The following is an 11,856-nucleotide window of genomic DNA, read 5'->3' as shown; positions in this document are numbered from 1 at the left end:
CCAAGAACCATTGGTCTGTTCTAAGAGCTGGCTGCACCTGATAATGAGAAGAAAGATCTACTTTGATTGTTTCAAGTTGTGAGAAAATATTTCCAATGTGGCTCTTATTCCAAACTTTGAGGGATTGTTGAAGAGATTTAAGTTTGGAACACATCTTAAATGTAGGAGACCCTCTAAGATGAGAAGAGTACCACGAATTGGCAATAATGTCCAGAAATCCGGGTTCTAAAGTCCAAAAGGCTTCGAATCTAAAAGGACGGGGGGCTCTTGGCCTTTGGAACTCAGTCTGCAAGATAAGTGCTTTGTGGTCTGAAGATGCCATAATTTCAGAGCTTACTGTTGCTTCAGGAAAAAGACCAAACCACTTTGCATTCGCAAGGAATCCATCAAGTTTGGCTTCAATTCTTCTTTCTCCAGACTGATTGTTGCTCCAAGTGTATTGATTTCCCAGGGCATTTAATTCGAAGACACGTGCATTGTTGATAAAATGATTGAAATTGAATGAAAGAGGAGAGATTTAAAAGAGTCTCAAATTGGATCTTCCTTATAGTCTAATTCATCTTTAAAAATAATTTATTATTATTTTACCTTATTTTACAAGTTTCCTGATCGAGCCCAAGATCTCATGCCTCATTTTCAAAAAGGACTGTGAGCAACTCAGTGAGGTCATGGAAAATTATCATCTCCAATTATCTACCCCTCCATTTCCTTCAATTCCTGTAAGGGGGGGGGGGAGGTAAGGGATAGGGTGGTCATTTCCGTCTCCCCTATGAGATGAATTGGAGGAAATGACGGGGCAGATAATTGGAGACAATAAAGATCTCATCTTTACGAGGTTAGCGAAATCGAATATATGAATCGAATTGTAACCACATACGAAACAAACCAACCAGGATCGGTTAGAGTATTCAATTTTAGAACCGATCCGAGACTTGATCTGGATCTGGATTCCACTGCCATTGCTTGGAACTGAACCGGATCCGAACCAAATATCCAGTGCCGTGCCGAATTGACACACTTAGATGGAACACATTAAATCAAACTCCCTTTAACATATCTCAATACTAGGCTGGCTCAATCTAACACCCATACACTAGAGTGGGCCCCACTAAATAAATTACATGGATAGAACCTTTTCGCAAATTACAGGGATAGAACCTTTTCCTAAAGATATCAGTATCTTTTCCTAAAGATACCTAACTGATTAAATTTGTCACATAATTTTTTATATTTATCACCTTGTAGAGTGAGGTTGACAACAAATGTTTTTTATATAAAATGGGGAAACCTTTACCTAACTGAAATAGACAGATGGTCAAAAGGAAAAGAAGAAGATGGAGAGAGAGAGAGAGAGTGAAGAAGAAAATAGACTTAAAGTTCTAATTCCCAGTGTCACACGCGTTTGGTGATGTTCCTTGTTAAGATGGCAATTGGATGTAATTGTGTGTGATTTATTTCACTAATGGTAAAGGAATATATACAAATACACTGTAGAGATTATCTCCTTGATATAAGAAAAATACCAAAATTGTTGATCAAAAGATCCTAATCTGATCCTAACTAATCTCTAAGGATATACACAAATATACACAAGAAGGGAAAGACGAGTTGATGCTGACTCATCCGATGAAGATATCTAATACTCCCCCTCAAGGTGGTGCATGAAGGTCCTGAATGCCCAGCTTGGACTTTAGGTGCTGAAATTGAGCTCGACCAAGAGATTTAGTGAATAGGTCAGCTAGCTGATTGGCCGAAGCAATCTTCGAGGTGCAAATAAGTCCCTATTGTAACTTCTCACGAACGATATGGCAATCTATTTCAATGTGTTTTGTTTGCTCGTGGTAAATTGGGTTAGCAGCAATGTGGAGTGCTGCCTGGTTATCACAATATAACGGAATACCCTTCTGTAATGGCAAGCCAATGTCTTGTAAGAGATATGAGAGCCAAGTGATTTTGCAGGTAGCCATGGCCATAGCAAGGTACTCGGCCTCGGAAGAGGAGCATGACACAGTGGTTTGCTTTTTGGTTTTCCATGAAACCGGACTAGAGCCAAGAAGAATGCAATAGCCTATGGTGGATCGTCTAGTCATTGGACAGCTAGCCCAATCTGAGTCACAAAAGGCCGTTAAGCGAAGATCAGAATATGCATGGAGGAAAATGCCTTGTCCAGGGATACCCTTCAGATATCGAAGTAATTGATATGCAGCCTCTAGGTGAGGTTGGTGGGGTGGGTGTATGAATTGGCTCAAAATGTTGACTGTATGTATAATGTCTGGCCGGGTAACGGTGAGATAAATTAAGCGACCAACCAACCGTCGATAGATGCCCGGATCAGAAAGAATAGTGCCCGTAGAGTCAGAGAGCTTAAGGTGTTATTCCATTGGGAAATCTGTCGGTCGAGTGCCAGTGAGTCCACTATCACTGAGTATATCAAGAGTGTATTTCTGTTGGCAAAGGTAAAGGCCCTTTTTGGAACGAGCGACCTCTATGCCAAGAAAATATTTCAGGGGGCCAATATCTTTAGTCCGGAACTGAGAACAAATGCGAGTCTTGATATCCTGGAGTAAGGTGTCATCTGAACCAGTAATGATGATGTCATTGACGTACACAAGAATGAAGATGGAAGCCGATTGTTGTCGAAGGACAAACAGAGAATGATCGGCCTGTGATTGTATGAAACCAAAACTGAGTAGGGCAGTAGACAATTTGGAGAACCAATTCCGTGATGCCTGCTTGAGCCCATAGAGAGACCGTTGGAGTTGGCAAATGATGGTCTCCCCCTTACGACGATACCCAGGAGGGGATAACATATAAACATCTTCTGAGAGATCACTATGTAAAAAGGCATTGTTGACATCTAATTGATGAAGAGACCATCCACGTGCAATGGCCACAGTAAGAAGCACACGGATGGTGACCAGTTTAGCCACAGGAGCATAGGTGTCACGGTAATCTACCCCTTCAATTTGTGTGTAGCCCTTAGCAACAAGGCGAGCCTTAAATCTTTCAACAGAACCATCCGCTTTCCGTTTAAGTTTAAACACCCATTTAGACCCAATAGCCTTTTTGCCAGGAGGTAGAGGAACCAAAGTCCAAGTCTAGTTTTTAGTAAGAGCAGCAATCTCATTCTGCATTGCATCACGCCATTCGGAATGTTTCATAGCCTCGGCGAAGCTGGTAGGCTCAGTGGTAGTGGTTAGAGCAGTGAGAAAAGACATATGATTAGAGGAAAAACAACGATAACTTAAAGAGTGAGCAAGTGGGTGAGACGTATCGTGACCAACAGTTGAAGACTTATTCGCTTGAGCAAGAGACAAGTGGTAATCTTTTAGATAACTTGGAGGTTTAACAATCCGAGTAGGGCGCGTGGAGGGTTGAATAAGAGAGAGAGGTTGGGTTGGGGCAGGAGGTTCAGGTTGAGGGGTTGGCGTGGCATGATCAAGGGGCTATGGGGTTGGTGGTGGGGCCGGGGCAGGGGGTGGCGGTGGGGTTTCATCATGGTCCGTGGGTGGTAGAGGAAAAACATATGAGGGTGTTGTAGAGGGGTTGGGGTATAGAACGAAGGGAAAAACTTTTTCATGAAAAATAACATCACGAGATACATAAGTAACCTTGGTAGAAAGGTCATAAATTTTGTAACCCTTTTGTCCATGAGGGTAACCAATGAAAATTCCCGGAAAAGCCCGTTGATCAAACTTGTGTTTGGTGGTGGTATTGAGGCCAAAGCAAAGGCAACCAAAGACTTTGAGATGGGTAAGGAGTGGTTTCTTTTGAAACATAATTTCATGAGGAGTTTGACCCTTGAGAACAGGGGTTGGTAATTGGTTAATTAAGTAACAGGCTGTAAGGACACAATCCGCCCAAAAGGGTAAGGGAAGGTTGGCTTGAAAGCGGAGAACCCTGGCAACATTAAGCAAACGGCGATGTTTACGCTCCACAACGCCATTTTGTTGGGGAGTATAAACACAGCTAGACTGTTGAAGAACGCCCAAAGTTTGAAAAAAAAACTAAGGTGTCTGTGTTAAAGAATTCACGGGCATTGTCAGAACGTATCCGACGAATATTGATATCAAACTGGGTTTTGATTAAAGTGAAAAAAATTCCGAATGAGGGAATTGGCTTCTGAGTTGTGGTTCATTAAGTACACCCATGTAGAGCGTGAATAGTCATCAACTATACTTAAAAAATAGCGAGCACCAGAGATGGAGGGCGTATGATAGGGCCCCCAAATGTCAACATGAATTAAATCAAAGCAATTTTGTGTTGAAATCATACTAGAAGAAAATGGTAACCTTGTTTGTTTTGCCAAGGGGCAAATAGTGCAAACATCATTATTTGAAAAAGAAATGGTAGTATCTAAGTGATGTAATTTGGGGTGGAGGGTAGGAGAACAGTGACCAAGACGCCAGTGCCAAAGGTCGATCTGAGAATGAAAAGAAGTCGCAGAGGCCATCGGAGGAAAACACTCCAAGTAATATAGATCACCGTGTCGTTTACCCGTCGTAAAAGTCGTCTTCGTCCATTGGTCCTGGGAAAGACAAGAATCATGTCAGAAAATAATTAGAGACTTTGTTTGGGCTGTAAATTTACTTACAGATAATAAGTTAAATTTAAAAGAGGGAACAAGAAGGACATTTGTAAGAGTTAAATGGGAAAACAAGGGCACAGTACCAACATGGGTTACAGGTGTGGTAGACCCATCAGGTAACCGAATAGAAGAAGGAGAAGTGGATGGTGTGAAGTTGGAGTCCGACACCATATGGTCTGTAGCGCCGGTATCGATAATCCAAAAATTAGAAGGATTGACTGTAAGAAGTGCTGTACCTGCAACGTTTGCCAAGGGGTGGGGATTACCAGCAGGGAGAAGGGCAAGAAATTGGTGGATTTGTTCTGCAAAAATGGTGGGAAGAGTAGGAGCAGGTGCAGCAAGATCGCCGGACTGTGTGGCATGAGCAGCAGGGTAACGGGCAGCAGCCGCGCCATTGGAAGGATTAGAATTGTTGCGAGACTTGTTCTTGGCAGTGTCGCTGTTACGAGGCGTCCAATTGGGTGGATAACCATGTTGCTTGAAGCACCTGGAGTCTGAATGCCCATCCATGTTGCAATGGTTGCAATGATATTTCATGCGAGCATGGCCTTTGGAATCATTTCGGGAAGATGAAGGCTGAGCAGCCAACACAACCTGATCAAGGGAAACAGAACGGGATCCTTGCAAGGATCGCTGTCTTTCTTCTTGAAGTAGCAGGGAATAAGCTTTAGCCATGCTTGGCAATGGATCCATAAGAAGTATTTGACTTCGAACAGCGGAGAAGGAGTCATTGAGACCCTGTAAAAAATCCATGAGAGCATCAGTTTCGACATGAGCATTGAGTGTCGTCATGGCGCCACAGGTGCAGGTAGGAATGGTTCGATATGAAGATAATTCATCATGGTAAGACTTCAGTGCAGTATAGAAGGCAGAGACTGAATCAGTTCCTTGAGAGTGATTGGATTTGGAACGCCGGATTTCAAATATGCGTGGGGCATTTTGTTGAGAAAACCTATCGCTGAGATTGACCCAAACATCGTGAGCATTCGTTGTCCAGAGAATGCTGTTGGCGATAGAGGGGATGGTGGAATGAATAAGCCATGAAGTTGTAAGGGTATTTATGTAATATCCCTTTATATGTTCTAATATAATCCTACTTGTATTAATGCCCAGGCTGTGAGGGGCAATCTAGTAATTAGCCCATCTGACCTAAACCCTAGTTTTCCTATATATACTAGCTGGAGGCAGCAGTCTGGGTATTCCAAACTAGATACTCAGGGTGTAATGCTTTAAGCAACCTTGTGCTTAAAACCCTAACCCTAACAGAAGTAACCATGGAATTGGAATGACCCCAAGTGAGATAATTGTCGGAATCAACACCCGGCTGGGCGAGAGTGCCGTCAATGAAACCGAATTTGTTCTTTGCCTAGAGAGCCATGGTGATGGAGCGGCTTCAGGTTGGGAAATTATCACCATTGAGTAGTTGGGTGACAAGGGGGGTGCCAGGGTGATCAGAATTGTGGAGAAAGTAAGGAGAGGTGGGGTCAGAAACGACTGGAGGTTTGGCCATTTGCAGAGGAAAATGGAGGAGAGGAGGATCGGATGTCACTCTGATACCATGTTAAGATGGTAATTGGATGTAATTGTGCGTGATTTATTTCACTAATGGTAAAGGAATATATACAAATACACTGTAGAGATTATCTCCTTGATATAAGAAAACTACCAAAACTGTTGATCAAAAGATCCTAATCTGATCCTAACTAATCTGTAAGGATATATACAAATATACACAAGAAGGGAAAGATGAGTCGATGCTGACTCATCCGATGAAGATATCTAATATTCCTTAATAAGTAAGGGTCGTCTCCATCTTGTGTTCGTCACAAGGGTCTAATTAGGTAATCGATTGATATGTCAAAAGCTTCAGAACTGATGGAAAGCAAAAATCTTAAGCATTTTAATCTATCACATGTTAAGTTAGTTGACCTAATCTAACGCACATACACTAGATGGAGTCTCATCAGACACATAAAAAAATCTATTCATTCTTCAATGCAAATGATTGAAATAGCTAGTCAATGGGTGAGCATGTCTAGGTATCTAGCCAGGGGGCAAAAGCATCATCTCACGGTGCTCTGTGCGAGGACGTAGGAAATACCACCAATTTGAGATCTTTTTTCCCTACAAAACTTAAATCTATAGATAAAGGGAGGAATAAGTTTTGTTAATTAGTTGATGAAAATGTTTAAATTTGAGTCAAATGGGATAAATCCATCCATCAATGCAAATGGGTTCATGTTTGAAGAGTGACTATACTAATAATTCCAAATGCAAAGTAGTATTGTGACTGCTTCTATCTAGCTAGACAAAGTCTATGGATGAAGGTGGGTATAACAATGAGATTTATGATGATGATTATCTAAGATGTGAAAATAATATCCTAAAAATAATATCCCATGCCGATGTTTTTCTCTCGAAATAGTGAGGTCAAGAAGAGAAAAAATAGAGATTGTACCTATTGCACAAGGCTCTCACATTTAGCAGGGTCTGGGGAGGATCAAATGTACGTAACCTTACCGCTGTTTTCAGAGAAGCTGTTTTCAGGACTTGAACCCATGTCCAAGTGTTCAGTAAGTGAGCAGTTGACCAACGCGCCAAACACCACCTTCTAATAAAATAATATTGTTGTTTACATGCAAACATATCTAACCAAAAATAGAAAGCAATGGAGAGGGTCAACAGCAGAGTCGTCTCGATCGATCCCTCATTGGCTTGAACATATAAATCCATCATCTCAAGTTGGCATGAGTTCACACGGTTATGACTAATTATATATAATCCATTTATTAATTGATAGTTTCTTAGTAATAAGTTTTACTATTACAAACCTACTCGATCTCCACCAACAAAATCCCTAACTAATACTTTTTCTTATAATGGATAACACTGACAAAGTCGATCACTGATCATATATCAAAAGCTCTCCATTGGTTTGGCGTTATCTTCCATATACTTACAATATATCTGGTGGCGGAGTATTCATAGACAATGAAGAAAAAGGAAATGCCACACACGTCAATTCTTTCTTGATATGATGAAGGTATAGAACGTGGAGTAACATGAATATTGAATAGTGTGAAACTTAGTCATTCTATGATTTGGTTTCTAAACTTTTATTTTGTGAAGTTTTTATCTTTCTTTTTTTTTTTTTTTAAGTGTGTGTTTAAATGTTTTTTGTCCGAATATAGCTTTTACTTTCAGAGAAGGAAACAGGGCAGCGGACTGATAGTCAAATTTGGTTTGTGATTCGACAAGTAATTGTATTTTTTATTCTGATTCAAATTTTCCTTTGGATCTTAGGCGAATATTGTGTGAGGATGCGGTAGATATTTCTATATTGAGAAAGCAGTAGTTGCTTGTGGGGCATTGTAATGGGAGTGCGATATTTTTTTGAATGAATGATTATTGATTGTTTTCCAGATTGGGGTAAGGCAAGAATGTCCCCCCACCCCCCTTGTATTTATTTATTCTGATTGTTTCTATTTTTATAAAATCCTAAGGGCCAGCACGGGTCCTAGAGAATATTCAAGATTAAAAAAAAAATGTGTGTGTTTAAATGACACCTTCTTCTAATTGCTTCTTATCGTTTTCTTTAAAGTCTTTAAGATAATTTGAAAAAGTGATATATCATTTATGTCATTATCAAAAGCTATCATTTCGATGTGTATTTCCGTGTATAAATGTAAAATGATATTATTACCCTTATTATTATGTATTATTCTAAAAGGGTTGATAAATAAAATTACAAATTATTTGATACCTTAAGAGATGTCAATAAGAAAATCCCTTATTTATCAGTAGTATTCGACATGCAATGCACTTACTCACATTGAAGATTTTGGCGGCAAAAATTCTATCCATTGCGTTGGTTCACCGTTTACTTATATTAGCAAGTGTTACTTTTTTGGTTGAATAAAATAAATTACATAGAGTAATGAAATAATTAAATTTTTTTTTGGGTAAACGAAATAATTAACCTAATATTTGCTAAAAAAACAATTGACTTTAATTTACTTTATTTCCCTAAAAAATAAAATTATATAAATATAATTATACAGTTAATTATTCTATTACAATTTTTTTTTGAGGGAAAAAGAATACTAACCGGGCCAGTAGCCCCTATGCCTAGTAGACTCATGGGGGTATGAAATGACCGCCCCGCCCCCATTGAAAGGTGAAAATCCTAACCCCCATGATGTCTTTGTTCACCAAGATGTCAAAATGGAACCCAAACCAAAGATCAAAATCAGAACCAACCGTTACGATCGAACTGAACCGCACCGTAGAAAAATGATCTGATTTTTATTTTGTAGGTTCTCTTTCCGGTTCGGTTTTGATTTGCACCGCAAAATCGCGGTTCTAAACCAAATAAGAAATTGAAAAAATATTGAATAGTAACCGCTAATTCTTACTTGAATACTACTCCATGCATCAATTGGATTATTAATAACATAATAATTAATTTAATAAACATAATTATTGCATCATACTTGAAACATAAAAAAAGTAAAATGTCATGGGTTAACTATATATTATATTTGTTCAAGTATGAATTGAAAATTATGGATAATGTTAAAATGGATTAACAAAATCCTACTTTTTAATAGAAGAAATAGTTTGTTTATCATGTGAGAGTGGAGAAAGAAAAAAAATTAGAAAAACAAAGAATAGGAAAGGAAAAGAAGGGCAGGTGAAGATGGAAATTTTTTTTTTTTTTGGTATCACATAAGCATGGGAAATAGGATAAGTGAGGGAGATCGGGAGAGAATGGGGAAACACGGGAAAATAAAGGCCTTAAAAATCGAGGTTATCTTCATTACTGTTTCCCAAAATGACACTACACAAACCGCATATAAACCAGTTGTGAATCGGATAACAAAAACCAATAGAAATCGATAAAACCAGACTGTATGCAAAACAATTCTGATTTTAATTGATTCTTATTTGATTTGGTTTTGATTTCACCTTATCAAAATGTAAATCGCACCGCAACCGAGCCAAATAACTAGAACCGCACTGTTTGACACCCTTACTCTCATTGGCCACCACGCATATGCAAGCCCTAGAGGCTTGGTTATCGTTCCTTATCCTTTTATTTAATTATAAAGAAACTAATATAAAAATATCAATAATAAACTAGGTTACCTTTAGTATAATTCTTACCTTTTTAAGAGGTTTTCATGACTTGGCAAGGAATTTTTTATCTATTACTTGGACATTATTTTCTTCGGTCACCCCTCATTTGGGGATCCTCCTTTTAATCTTTGGGAATCATTAAATATAATTATATTATAAAAAAAAAAAAACCTATGACAGAAACTAATACAGTAGTTGGCCTATGGACCCTTGAGTAGGATAGATCGAAAAAAAATTAATACAGGAATGCTCAGCTCATAGATTCTACAAGCCTTATAGTCTAATCCATCTTTAAAAATAATTAATTATTATTGTCCCTTATTTTACAAGTTTCCTAATTTGAACCCAAGATCCCATGCCTCATCTTCAGAAAAGGAATCAACACAGTGAAGTCATCTTTATGAGGTTTGTGAAACCTAAATTAATGAGTGTGTGCGTGTGTGTGCAGTCCATGCATTCTAGCTAGAAAATGATCGGCCCTACTACTGACAAAATTAGTAGTCTTAAAATTTAAAAATGCACTAAAGAGTAAGCAAAGTTGGATCAGGGTTTCATGCAAGAACCATTCTCATACGTTAGATGACGCACAAATGAAATCCCCCCTCGAACTGAATCCAATATTTTATTTTAGATCGATTTACACCTTTACATGAGATAAAGAAGGAAGTGTGGGAATCGTGACTTGTACTCTTACCAAGACATGGGAATGGTGATTTGTCATTCTCATTTGGAAATCATCAAAGTAAATGAAAGAGATTAAAATGACTGTCAGAGTTTTTTTTTTTTTTTTTTTTAAGGTTAAAGAAATTATATGAAAAATAACGTGAAAAACTCATGGCTGAGATGAATAAATATCTAATAATCATGGATCGAAAATAGGCCACACCATCATACACGTTACTGGTAGGACCAGTTTAGTCGTGTAAAATTAAATATGTATCCTCTTTGAGGAGTAGGGATGTCCCCAATTTATCAAATATGGGGTATGTCAAAGTCATTATATTTTTAATTATCCAAGTTGTTTTTTTTTTTTTTAAATAAAAATAAAGTTATCTCTATACATTATTGATTTTGTAGATCACAAAGGATGAAGTAAAATATTATAAAGAAAAAGAAAGCCACCTGGTTTCGAACGCTGTATGTATCTGTGTGCAAATAGCTGTACGCAAAACGACTGACACCTCCCAGATGGCATTCCTTTTCCTAATATAATATAATATCTATCTATCTTTTTTTTTTTTTTTTTTTTTTTTTTTTTTTTTTTGGTATAAACCTATATATCTTTTGGGAAAATGTTTTCTGCACCTAGACACATAGACACATGGGATTGGGCAAAATGATCACCCACCTCTTGAATGGCTAAAATGACCGTCCTACCCCAACCCATTTGTTTGGGCACAACCTACACCCTTGTGCACTGCAGTACTAGCAAAGAACATCGCTCCTTTATGCTAATATTTATCTACTTTGTTATCACCACGTTGCTGACATATGTATATATTGAATTTGATGCTATTTTTGATATATAGTTACTCTATTGCTATGTCCTACTTATCCAATTGATATTGAATTTGTCACATAAATTTTTTTCATATATGTCACAATGTATTGTGACAACTAATTGTCACCACAAGTTGTGACAACTAAAGTTTATCTAATATAAAATCAAAACGAATTACACCTTTGCCTAACTGAAAGAGACAGTCGGTCATGAAATAAGACGAAAAAAGGATAAGAAGAAGAAGAAGAAGAAGAAGAAGAAGAAGCCGAGAGAGCGATACTTTTGGATTCCCAGTGTGACACGGTATCTATCTTCAGACTTCAGGTGGTGCCGTGGTGGAGCTACGTATCCCGTCTTTGTGGGTGCTGGTGGGTCTCCTCTTGAGTTGACTTCGTCTTCGTCGTAAAGGGGGCAACTGATGAAGTTCCCATTGACCAGTCCATTGACCAAGGAATTCTTTTTCTTCTTCTTCTTCTTCTTCTTTGTTCGATATTTTCAATGATGAAAAAGACTAGAATATCCCTGTATTTATATATATATATATATTGCCGCAGCGAAATTGAGAGAAAACTAAACCGTATTCATACTAAATGCAAATGGGGGGGTTGGTTCACGTTTGAAGACTATG

This window comes from Telopea speciosissima, chromosome 6 (genome assembly GCF_018873765.1).
Source record: "Telopea speciosissima isolate NSW1024214 ecotype Mountain lineage chromosome 6, Tspe_v1, whole genome shotgun sequence".
NCBI classification, from domain to species: domain Eukaryota; kingdom Viridiplantae; phylum Streptophyta; class Magnoliopsida; order Proteales; family Proteaceae; genus Telopea; species Telopea speciosissima.
The sequence above is the reverse complement of the archived record's forward strand: the minus strand, read 5'-3'. Positions refer to the sequence as shown.